General features: G+C 40.0%; 1 protein-coding gene across 1 annotated transcript in view; it reads left to right on the top strand.

The window, feature by feature from the left end:
- The window catches only part of PGM5 (phosphoglucomutase 5), a 92,541-nt gene that overhangs the window by 65,605 nt on the left and 14,875 nt on the right, over positions 1 to 12,061 (top strand). The window lies entirely within an intron of this gene.

The following is a 12,061-nucleotide window of genomic DNA, read 5'->3' as shown; positions in this document are numbered from 1 at the left end:
CAGCAGTTTGTTGATTGGAGTGACATCAAGAGGAGGTGCCTTGTATAGATAAGTCATGGAAATTTTGAGTTACAGTCAAACTGATCAAGCTACTCAGAGCCTTGACTATGCTCATGCCAATTCTGAGTTTTCATGTGTTTGGAAAACTCTAGTTTGGACCATGACCTTGAGGTGCCAATATAGATGCTACTCTAGGCTTCCTCTCTGACATTGCTGCAGAGCCCAGAATGAGAGGAGGGGCTACAGCTGGCCTGAATTTGAAGTTAAGGGAAGACACTAACGAGGCTAGGCCAGCCAGTATTTGGCAAAGCCCCCTATGGTGCCAACAATAGTTCTTAATTATAAGAACTCACTTAAAAAAAATAATAAATGGCACAAGTATAAGCTTCCCCACTCCCATATTCCTTAAAGCTCCAGGCAGTATTAATTAATACCAGAAGGACCCACTATAATGTTGGGTACTTCCAGCTACACTGCTGGCTGCTCCGGCCCCCTTGCTCTTTGCTTCAGCCTGAGTTTTGAAGCAGTGTCATTGATGAGATGATTCATTGGTTCCGTCTGCAGTTCTTCTTTTGTAGAGAAATGGAGAAGCAAAGAAAAACTCACTGCTTATTTTAAAGTCACTCAGAATTTCTAGTTATAATTTGCCATAGTTTTTTCCTGGATAGAAGAAAATACCAGGGAGGGGTTTCTTTCTTTGTAGTAGTTTAGTATTTGGATTTTTTCTTGTCTTTTTTTTTTTTTTTCCCCGTGACTTTTTTTTTTGGAGAGTCTCAAAGAATTTGAGAGAAACGGTGTCATAGATCCTACACCTGACCCTGTAACTAGAAGATCTATCTGGAGTAAAATCATTCCGGATGGGGAAGTAGAGAGCTAGGAGGCCGAGAGCTGTCATCAGGGTTACCGAGAGCCTGAAGAGACAGAGAATGAGGTCAGCATCAAGTCCTTGGCCCTTCCCTCTCAGGATCACAGGTTTTCCATGCAGGGATGGGCCTTGCTCTGCCAACATAATTCGTTAGTGAGTACATTTCACCCAAAATAGTACCAAATCATGCAAGAATTGGAGGCTTACCCTATCTTTCTGTATAAAACTCTCTCCTACATTTTATGTTGGAAAGCAAGATGAAAGCAAGGACCTGAAAGCCCAGAGCTACATACACGGTGAAAAATGATATTCCTGGCCTGACCAACTCTGACTCACTCTGACTTGAGGCTATTTTTTCCCCAACATTCTTTTCCCTATTTGCACGCGGTACATAGTTATGATACTTGCTTATTTTTATTTATCTTTTTCACTGACTTTGGGAGTATATATATATATCCAGGCCAGTAGACATGTTTTAAAAGCGATTCTATACACTTATTTTCCTCTACCTGTCTAGGTTTTTCTGGCTGGTCTAATAATCAAATTGACATGAGACAGATTAGCAGGAAGAAAACAAGTTAAAGTTTAATGTGATATATACCTTCTATACACAGGGTATAGACCCAGGAAAACTGAGTGACTCTGAAATGGCGGAAGCCACCACCTTAAATAATGTTGCCAGCTAAGGACAAAAGATATTGGGGGTGAGGAGTCAATTATAAGAGGTTACTAAGAAAAGCCTCACAAAAGAGGATAAGGTCATTATACAGATTTGTCATTGCCTTCTGCATTGGTAAGAGTTTCTAGAGGGAAGGTCATCTTCCTCTTCCTGGTAAGGTGAGGGAGACACCTCTACTAATGGAGATTTTCCTCAGAAAGGTAAATTGTCCTTACCAAAGCATAACTTCTACTCCGTTTGGGGAGCTTTTCCTATGTCTGCAGTTTCTTGAAAATAATCAGCCTACAATAATCCTTATTCCCAAGAGACACATTTTGGAGGTGGTGAATTTGCTTTCCTACAAGTCTCTGAGATGGTCCACAAAAGCCAAGTACCACTCCCCTCTTTTTTTAAAGACTTCCTTTGAAGCCAGAAACCTCCATAGGCCTGCTGCTAGAGGGCTGTGTGTTAAGTATTGTCAGGGCTCAGGGGAGGCTGCTCTAAAGTATTCCACAATGGCATATTGATTACTTTGAATTAAAGTTACTTGACCAGAAGCCAATGAAAGAAGGGCATATTGATCCTCCTTGAATGCAGGAATAAATCTCCCTTGTGAAAGGTACTCTCCTTGCTCCAACGGGGTGGAGAGAAACACTTTTATGTCTAGAGGTTAAGAATCTAGGGCTTATAAGCCTATATAAACAAACCTTTTTTTTTTTTTTAACTAATTTACTAGCTAGGCCCTCTTTCTGTTTAGATTCCTTACAAATGAGCATCCAAACCTAAGTTTCTTTGTTCTGTCAAATATTCATGAATTTATTGTTTTGTTTTAGGCTTTTTTTTTGTCTAAAAATATATAAAAAGCTGGATTGGTTCATTATTCCTCTATCATTCATGATCTCTATGTACACATATTAAATTGTTTTTTAATCTGGTGTTTTTCAATTTTATTATTAGTCCATCCATAAATGTTGCGGGATTCTCCAACTGAGAGACGGAACACAGAGGCTGTAAGCAGGAAGCAGCGTTTATTGATGCCGGCACCGGCTCAGCAGATTCTTATCCACAGGCTGAGCCCCGCTTGTAACATAACAGGCAGTTTTATACAGTCTTGTCATCCCTACACAGCTACAGATATAAAGAAGAACATTAATTGGTTGATAAGCTATGAGAAAACTGATGTTAGCCAGGGAGTCTTTGAGGTGGGGGGAGGGCAGTCAGGAACAAACTCGTTGGAGCAGGAAATGTCCAGGCAGTGTCAGGCTGCCACATGAGAACTTAAGAAGGGTAGAAGGAAGAATTTTCCCCTCCCCTACAGTATATATACACTTCAACCCACGGGTAAAGTCGCCACCACTGTGTTTTTTTCCATCCTGTTGGTTTAAAGAGTTTGCCATTTTGAATCGTTGGAGAGTCTTTTTACTGATATTGTTCTTCTAATTGCGGATATTCCTTCTCTTTCTAATTATAACGGTTTTCCCAGACCTGGATAGATGGGCCTCACAGTATTTTGTACATAACCTAGCTAAAAATTATATATTAAAATAGACCCCCTTATGAAAATACATCATTGACTCACCAACTTAATCCCTATTGCATAGTACATTTAAGTCAAGATATAATTTAGAGTAAGATTTTTAAGTCTTACACTTAAACCTCTAAGGAAAGGGAGAAGATTCTCTCAGCCCACCCATTTCAATTACTGATGAACTCTACCCAGGCATTTACATTTGACCGTTTGGGGCCTCCTCACACATTGTTTTCCAGGACCACCTGCTTCTGTGTTAGTAGAGCTCTAGAAGGAAAAGCCTTTGGTTAATTGTTAACAGAGATCAAAGATAAGGCGTTCTCCTTAAGCTGCTAGTGTTACTACTGACCCAGGGCCCCGCAGGGAAAACACCAGCCTGTGTTGCTTTCTCAGCCACAGAGAAAAACTTTTCTGCCATTCTGGCTTGCTCTGATTATCAGCAGCCCAGACAGCGCAGAACAAATATTCACCCTTCCCCGCCCCCACACTCCATTGAAGTGCCTAGTAATCTGCACAGATGCCATTGATAATCGTTCTAATTCAACAGGTACTTTTTAATACTCTCACCCTCTGCCCCGCTCCCAACTCAACACCCATCTACTTTCAAGTTATTTAGCAAGAGGCCTAGAGAATTGCTTTCAGCTGGCTTTATCAGCATCTGGCTATTTTGCTTTGCACATGCATAGTTTCTTTCCCAGACATTTTAAACACATGTGAACGGAACTTGTTTTTAACTTTTGGACTGTGATTGCTTGGTGGAAGGGTTCATAGCTATTCTACTGAAGCAACTATGAAAATTTGTGATACAATCCATAGCACTTAAGTCTCTATTTTCACAGATTTTCCATTTGGGTCCATTTGTATAATTGTGATTATTCTACTTGTTTTAAGTTAATGTAAAATAATTTCTTACCTACATTCAAAAATAGTTTTCAAACAATTCTATTCATGTGCACTTAGGAATTGGTGGTGAGGGGAGGAAGGAGATGGGGAGGACGCTGATAAGATGAGATGGTGCTTGCTTTGCCCTCACTGTGTCCTTGGTAAATTAGGAAGGAAAGCTTCCAAGGCCTATTTCTGGAAGATTATGTAGTTTTAAAAATACAAGATTACTTTAATTTTACTGGCAATCAGTAGGCCAGCTGGTAATAATTTGGAAAAAGGGATGAGCCAAAAGGATTTAAATTCACAGGTAACCAGAAACAGTCCAATTGTTTATATTTTCTTTCCCACCAAGTGTATTAGCAGGGCGGCTAAGATAACATTTTATTCACCTTCTTTTCCTGTCCATTTGAGCCTGTGGGTGGAGTAGCTAACGAACAATAAAAGATCCTAAAGGAAAAGGAAGAAGTTTTCTTAAGAGCTGAGATAATTACAGACTGATAATCAGCTCCTGACTTTGGTACTTTTATTGCAGAATATAACCACACCCCACCCTATCCAACCCCTTGAAGAAGCTTAATTTTCTTCAATCTTCCTTCCAATTGAGGGACTTATACGTATGTATTTCTGATCAGCTGTACCTAGAAGTCCTTAAGGACTAACATCTAAGCACCTGGAGTGCCTTTGGATTCATCTGTCAAACCAAAGGCCATCTGTCATTTTGCTCTACCCGTTATTATGACTTTATATTCCAGAAATATAAAGTACAGAGCCATTTCGTGTTACATTGAGAGAACACATAATTTGTCATCTAAGCCAGAATACCTTTGAGAGTGAAAGGAGGCACTAATAATTATGTTGAGACTATCCCCAATAACCCAGAACATCTGTTTGCTCTGGTTACGTACCTTTATACTATCTTAGAGCTACAGCTCTTTAGAGATGAGTTTCTGGGAGCACTAGCAATATAAACCTAATAGTACAGTGGGAACATGCCAGCAGTGAAGAGCTAGATCAGTGGTTCTAACCCAGACTACACATCAGAAGGACTTGGGAGGCTTGAGAAAAATACCCACTGATTTTCCTTTTATTGTTGTGCGGTGGGGTCTGTATGTTCAAAGAGCTTCCCAGGTGATTCTAATTAGACGAAAGCCTCTAAACTTTAATGTGTCTATTAATCACCCGGGGATCTTGTCAAAATGAAGATTCTGACTCAGGTCCGAGGAAGGCCATCGAGCCTGCATTTCTAACAAGATCTAGGTGATGTTGTGCTGCTGGTCCAGGAGTTACTCTATGAATAGCAAAGAGTTAAATGAACTGTGAAATCCTAGTAGCAGGACCTCGAATTCTTTAAAATCATAGAAAGGGCGACACCTGTTTTTAGTGTCCTTACATGCCTAGGCTACTGTCCTCTAGACTCATGTCTCCAGCTGCCCATTGAATGTCTTCTAGGCATCTCCAACTTGACATATGCAAGATTGGAGTCCTGCCAGCCTCTTACTATGCTCCTCCGCCACTCTACCCACCCTCTTCCCCCTGCAAAAAAAAATCTTGCTTTTTTTCAGTTTTTCTTCGTGTCAGTAAATGGTGGTTCCATCCTTCCAGTTGGTTTGGCCAAAAACCTAGGATTCATCCTTGACTTCTTTTTTTCTTTCTTTCACACCCCATATCCAACAGCAAATCCTATCAACGTGACCTTCAAAACACAACGAGAGTCTGACCCCGGTCTCAGCACCTCCATCATTTCTACCCAGAGCCAAGCTCTGTTCTCTCTAAATTATTATATTAGTCTCCTAACTGGTTTCCATCCTTCCACTCTTGCCCACTACCTGCCCACACATAGTCTCAGCACAGCAATCTGAATGATCTTTTAAAGACATGTTAGATAACCTCATTGCGCTGTTAAATTCATCCAGTGGCTCCTCATCTCACTCAGAGAAAAGCCAAAATCTGTATCATGGTCTCAAATGCCCTACTGAAAATCTGGAAATGGCCCCCTTTCTACCTCTGACCTCGCCTCCTACCTCTCATTCTGTTTGTCTCCACTCCAGCCATTGTTCTGTGAACATAACCGAGAACACTCTGCCTCATGATGTCTGCAAGGGCTGTTCTCTCTGCCTACATGCTTTTTCCTCCAATATGTGCATGGCTTGCCCCCTAACTTCTCAATATAAAGTAGCCCTCACACCAAAGTACTGCTTATCTCTCTTGCCTTCCTTTACTATTCTGCATAACATGTATCTCCATCTCATGTATATATTTGTTTATTTATTTATTTATTTATTTTTTGTCTGTCGACAGTAGAATGAAAGCACAAGGAGGCTAGGATGTAGTTTTTTTTCACTAAATACCACTGGGCATATGGTTAATGCTCAAAACAACTTTGCCAAATGAATGAAATATTCAGTGTTAATTACTTTGGACTATCTCAGACTGATTCTATCACCGAGGAAACTGAAATATTCTGCACTCAGTATGAATCATCAGATTTTCTCCTATGATTGAGAGTTTGAATAAAATCAGTTGCTATTTTTTAGGTCCCTACAGTGTGTCAGGTACCTCTCTAGATACTTTAGATACATCTATTATCTTAATCATTCTAGTGGCTCCAGAGGAGAATAATCATCCTGTTTTTACAGGTAAGGAAACTGAATCAGGGGCCATTCAGACCCATGGAGCAGGTAATTTCTGTTGGAGATATAAATTCAGTCTTATAATAAAACCCATGTTGTCTATGCTAATGGTTTGAGGTCCAGAGAGAGAATTTCTTCTTACCTTTGCTTGAATCCAAGGCTGCAGGTGGAACTTCAGTTCAGTATTCTCATTGAGAGGTTTTTTTTACTTACATCATTCAATTCTCTGATCCTTGGACACTAACTACCCTGAGTTAGCCCAGACTCCATGGATTAAAAGGGCTCAATCCCACAAGACTGCCCCCACTTCAGACACCAACTGCAAATGGTGTGCCCAGGTTATCCACATTTCTGCCTAGCCAACTAAAAAATCAGGTGTTCCTATGATCCGTCACCCCCCCACTCCCCGATAATTTGCTAAAACAACTCACAGAACACAGGAAAGCTCTTTGTTATTATTAGTGGTTTATTATCAAGAATACAACTCAGGAGCAGCCAAATAAAAGAGATGCATAGGGCAAGGTATGGGGAAAGGGTGTTTAGAGCTTCCATGCCTTCTCCTGGCTTGCCACTGTCCCAGGACCTTGAAGTGTTCATCCCTTAGCAGCCCTCCGAACCCTGTTGTTTAGAGTTTTTATGGATGTTTTATTATGTAGGCATGATCAAAAAAATCATTGGGCATTGGAAACTGAACTCGACCTCCAGTCCCTCTCCCTTCCTGGGAGGTGGGAGCGGGGCAAAAAGTTCCAGGCCTTTGATTGCCTGGTTGCAAGACCTCATCTTCAAGATATCCAGGGGCCCACCAAGAGTCACCTCATTAGCATAAATTCAGGTATGGTTGAAAGAATCTTTTTATGAATAACAAGGGACAGTCCTATCACTCAGGAAATTCAAAGATTTGGGGGAGCTTTATAGCAAGAACCAGGGACAAAGATCAAATGCATTTTTTGTTATACCAAACATAAATGTGGATAAATGTATGTTTTGAAAATAACTAGTTTTCTCTCCCTTAATTTGAATTAGCAATGAATAGCTCTTTAAAATTTATTAAAAGAATAATGTTCTAAATACATACTGGTTTTGTTCTATAGTTAATAGAGGAACTGAAGTGAGTGGTTAAGAATTTGGAGAATAAAATTAAAAACTGAAATAATATATGTGATGTGGAAGAGTTGGAAACAGATGGAATTCAGAAGTGACATAAATGGATATTCATTTAGACATTCAATTTTCCTGACAAGATGAAAATTTATATATATGTGTATATATGTATGTGTGCACACAAACACATGTACATACATACACACACATATACATGGTTTTGAAATCATACTAGATAAATATATATCAAAAACATTATGTTGTCATTTAAAAAAAAGAAAAAACCTGCATAGGGATGTAGTAAAAGCCATATATGCAAGGAAAACTTCATTTTATTTTTCTCTTCAGAGTTTGATCTGTATTGCTATTATTTGGAAATATCAGGTTGAGTGAAGTAATGTAGAGAGTTTGGAAAGAAACACATGGCTAAAGAGTTGGGATATAAACGCCATCACCAAGTGCTGGCTCATTTTTTGTGTGGCCTGGAAGTCTTCAGGAATTTAAGGAATAATGTGATGCAGAGAGATGACCAGCTGTTCTACATAATAATGAATATGTAATTTGAATACATAAACTCAAGCTGAACCGGAAGGGATTCAGATTGACTGTTAGAACAATTTCTCAACTGCCAAGGGCTCCTGCTCAATTAAGATGTCTAGTCTGTGCCTTTTTTAGAGGTCTCTATGACCACAGAGATTAAAATAATTTTTAAATATGAGCAAGGGTGGAAAGGACAGAGCAAGATAACATCTCTAGGTATTCCTCAGCCTTAAAATTTATATTCTGTGATTTTTTTTTTTTTTTTTTAAAGAAGGAAGTTGTGGTTCAGGTGGGTTAGATTTCCCTCTAGTGGTGTAGAAAGGTATTTAGTACAGCTGATCACAGAATCACTTGGAGCTGAATTAAATTTGAGAAGCAAAGATGTATATAGGTTTTCTATATTTCTACTCATTTAGGTGAATTGCCTCCTGAAAAAAATAAAACAGGGCAAACAGTCCTTTTCCTCATTTATATACTGAAATCTGGACTTACGCTCTGTTACTGTGGACAGATCATTTTCCCTGGAACTGAGAACCATTCTTGGGATGGTCATCTGATGATGTGTGGAAAACTCCCTTGGTCTGGGAATATGGCAGGTGTTTCACAGGGGCTGGTGACTGTTACAGTCCAAGGCTCTTTAGGGTTTTGATGACAATGGGACTTTTCCTTGGAGTCAGAACTCCCTTCTAGGTACTGACTGTGTGCTGACTTGGGGCAAGGGATTCACCCTGTCCACCCACACTGGACATTCTAGGACTTGTAGGAAAGTGTGTGCCTTAGTGACAGCTGACTGCCACTGTAAACCACTCATGTCCATCTCGCCGACAAAGCCAATCTCAAATCCTCCTTTTTTAGCAGTATACACAAGGGAGACCCTAATTTCAAAGCTTGGAAGACTCTTGGCAGTGCCAGTTTCTCCCAAGAACCTAGTAGCCTTTAGCAGAAGAGCTAAAGTTTGTGCCTTTATCCTGGTTTCGGGTCAATTTTGGATTAAGTTTTAGAGGCCAGAAGCTCTGAAAAAAAGTATATTTCCCCTCCCTGCTTCTCCACATGTAATTCAAAAGAAAAGCAAAACTAGTTTTAAAAATAAGTGTAAGAAAATCTAACAAAAATTTTTTTCTCTTATATGATGCTATTTATTTTGGTGCTTCTGCTTTGCTATGCCCAAAGCACATGCTTAACCAGCTACTGGTTAACCTGGCACTGTTTATGCCCACAAATCAGTCTTCCTGGGTCTTGTTTACTCAGCCTGAAAAGGGAGCATGAATGAATTTGCCTTGGTCACACAAGTACAGGGCTCATTGGCTGTAACTTCTCTCCACCAGATGAATGAGTTCGACAAGCTGTGGCCAGCACAATCTGGCTTTCCCAGCATCCTCTTTGTTTCAGCTCAGATGCACAACACAACCAAGTTTCAATGCCTTTCACCAGAAAGGTACACCAGCTCATCAGCTGATGGCAATTCAGGTTTCTTTGAAGCAGTGCCCATCTTTAGAGGATAGTAAATTATTTTATTTGCTCATAAATAAGAGTGTATCTTGGCAAATGAATACTGATGCTGAATCTGGAGATTGCCTGTGACTTTAAGAAGAATGCTCTGGACTAGGCTATGCACTCAAGCAGCATCAGGAGGAGGAGGCTAGGCCTGGACTCCCTACCATGATCAGGCTATTTTCCTACAGGGAACTCAGGATCCGGGCAGCTGAGGGGAAGGATGTGGCTGCTTTAGCTCTACCATCTGCTCTTGGCTGACTTTAAATTTGACTCTCTAATCCCAGAATGAGAAACTCTGTTCAAGAAGCAGGTAAGGGAGTTCCCCATCCTTTGTTTTTGACTCCCAGAAAAGCTGAGACATGTGACAAACTCCAGAACAGCAGCATTTTAATATAAGAACTTAGGCCTTGGGCAGGAGGGAAAGCAATAAAAGTTCATGAAATTCTTGTTTTATGTGTTTTTTGTTTTGTTTTATTTATGAGCAATTTTTTTTTTTTTTTGGTAGAAATCATCGTGTGCGGCATTGTTTGGTAGGTTGCAGGCAGCATACTCTAAACTTAATGATATAGGGATGGGAGGTAAATAGGCTGAGAGTGTTTTTGAAATGCAGGTTTTATTATTATTCAAGTATGATGAGGCCAACAGATTTAAGAGACTTTTGCCCTTGAAAAGATAGCTTGTTACCCACTGTTCCCAAGAAAAGAGGGCATGCCATGTTATGCCATGCAGAGGGACACAGGGAAGCACTCCGGTCAGGTATGAGGCAGGAGTGGGGGGAAATATGGGCAAGAGCTTTGATTGCAGTTTCTGTGGGAAGGAATGGGTGAGGCAGGGGAAGAAGTTTTAGGATTGGCTAGTTTGAATGATTTCAACAGGCTCTGGGACATAGAGACTGTCCCTACTTGTCTGATACCTGGCCCAGGGGTGATGAGGGCTGGTGGACAGTGGGCTGAGTGTGGGAACACAATAAAGGAGGTGGTTGGGTCTGGACTGTGGATTGATTGATCTACATATGAAAGGTGTGCTCTCAATGAAGCTATTTGCTATCTTTAGAAATTAGCTAATCTTGGAAGGGGCAGTCCCTTCCAATATTGGAAAGGTCCCAAGATGTCAATGCATTACAATAAAAGATATGCTTAATATGGAGAGGAAATGACAAAACCGCCATCACTTTTCAGGTGCATACAATTGTTTGGAGGCACTAAGATTTCGTTTTGATACATACCATCAAGGCCAAATGTCCCACTGTTCAAAGGTTGGTCTTTGGAATCTACATCCTTGGTCTTGAGCCCCAGTTCTGCCATTTTCAGTTCTGCAACCTTGGGCTACTTAATTTCTGTAAATGTCAGTACCTTATCAGTCAAATGGGGCTAAAAATATTTTTTATTTCATAGGATTTTTATGATGATTGAATAAGATAACTCATATAAAGTTTCAGACAATACTTGGCACATAAAACGTGCTCAATAAGTGTTAGTTGTCAATATAATTGTTCTTGCCAGTTATTTTTATAAATAGCAATGTAGATCAGTTTCTGATTACGTGAGGATTAAAGAGACTCAAACTAGTTAGTAATTTCTTTTAGAATAGAATTAATCCATCTTGTCTTATCTTCTCCCATTAAATTCTCCGAAGGTCACTGAAACAATGAGAGATGTCCCAAGAGAACTGCTAGCTCTAGCAACCTTAATCTTATAAGAAGGTGCCAGGTCCTTTATGATGTGTGTTTTAGATGTACCACAGTGTATTGAAAGTTTCCAAAATAAAGTTGAGAGTCTTTCTCTTCCCATTGAAGATTTCTGGAGTCTCTGTTGCTGGTTATGGGGCATGTTTCTGGCTTCAAAGTGTTAAAAGCAAAGAAATTAGTCCCTTGGAGTAGGTATTAGCAAGATTTTTTTCTGTAAAGGGCCAGATCGTAAATACTTCAAGTTTTGCCAGCTGTATTAGTTTGCTAGGGCTGTTATAACCAAGTACCATAAACCAGGTCACATAAACAATGGAAATTTATTGTCTCACAGTTTTGTAAGCTGAAAGTCAAGGTGCTGGCAGGGTGGATTTCTTCTTAGGGCTGTGAGGGAATCTGTTGCAGGCCTCTCTCCTTGGTTTATAGATAGTAGTCTTCTCGCTATATCTCTTTACATCATCTTCCCTCTATATGTGCCTTGTCCAAATTTCCTCTTCTTATAAGGACACCAGTCATATTGGATTAGGGCCCTCATTAATGACCTCATTCTGATTGCCTCTGTAAAGATGATATCTCCAAAAGTCACATTCTGAGATACTAGGGGTTAGAACTTTAATATATGAATTTGGCAGAGGACACAGTTCAACCCATAATACTAGTTGTATGGTCTGTGTTG

Source organism: Pteropus vampyrus, unplaced genomic scaffold (assembly GCF_000151845.1).
Source record: "Pteropus vampyrus isolate Shadow unplaced genomic scaffold, Pvam_2.0 Scaffold479, whole genome shotgun sequence".
Lineage (NCBI taxonomy): Eukaryota > Metazoa > Chordata > Mammalia > Chiroptera > Pteropodidae > Pteropus > Pteropus vampyrus.
This window is presented reverse-complemented; position numbering and strand designations above follow the sequence as displayed.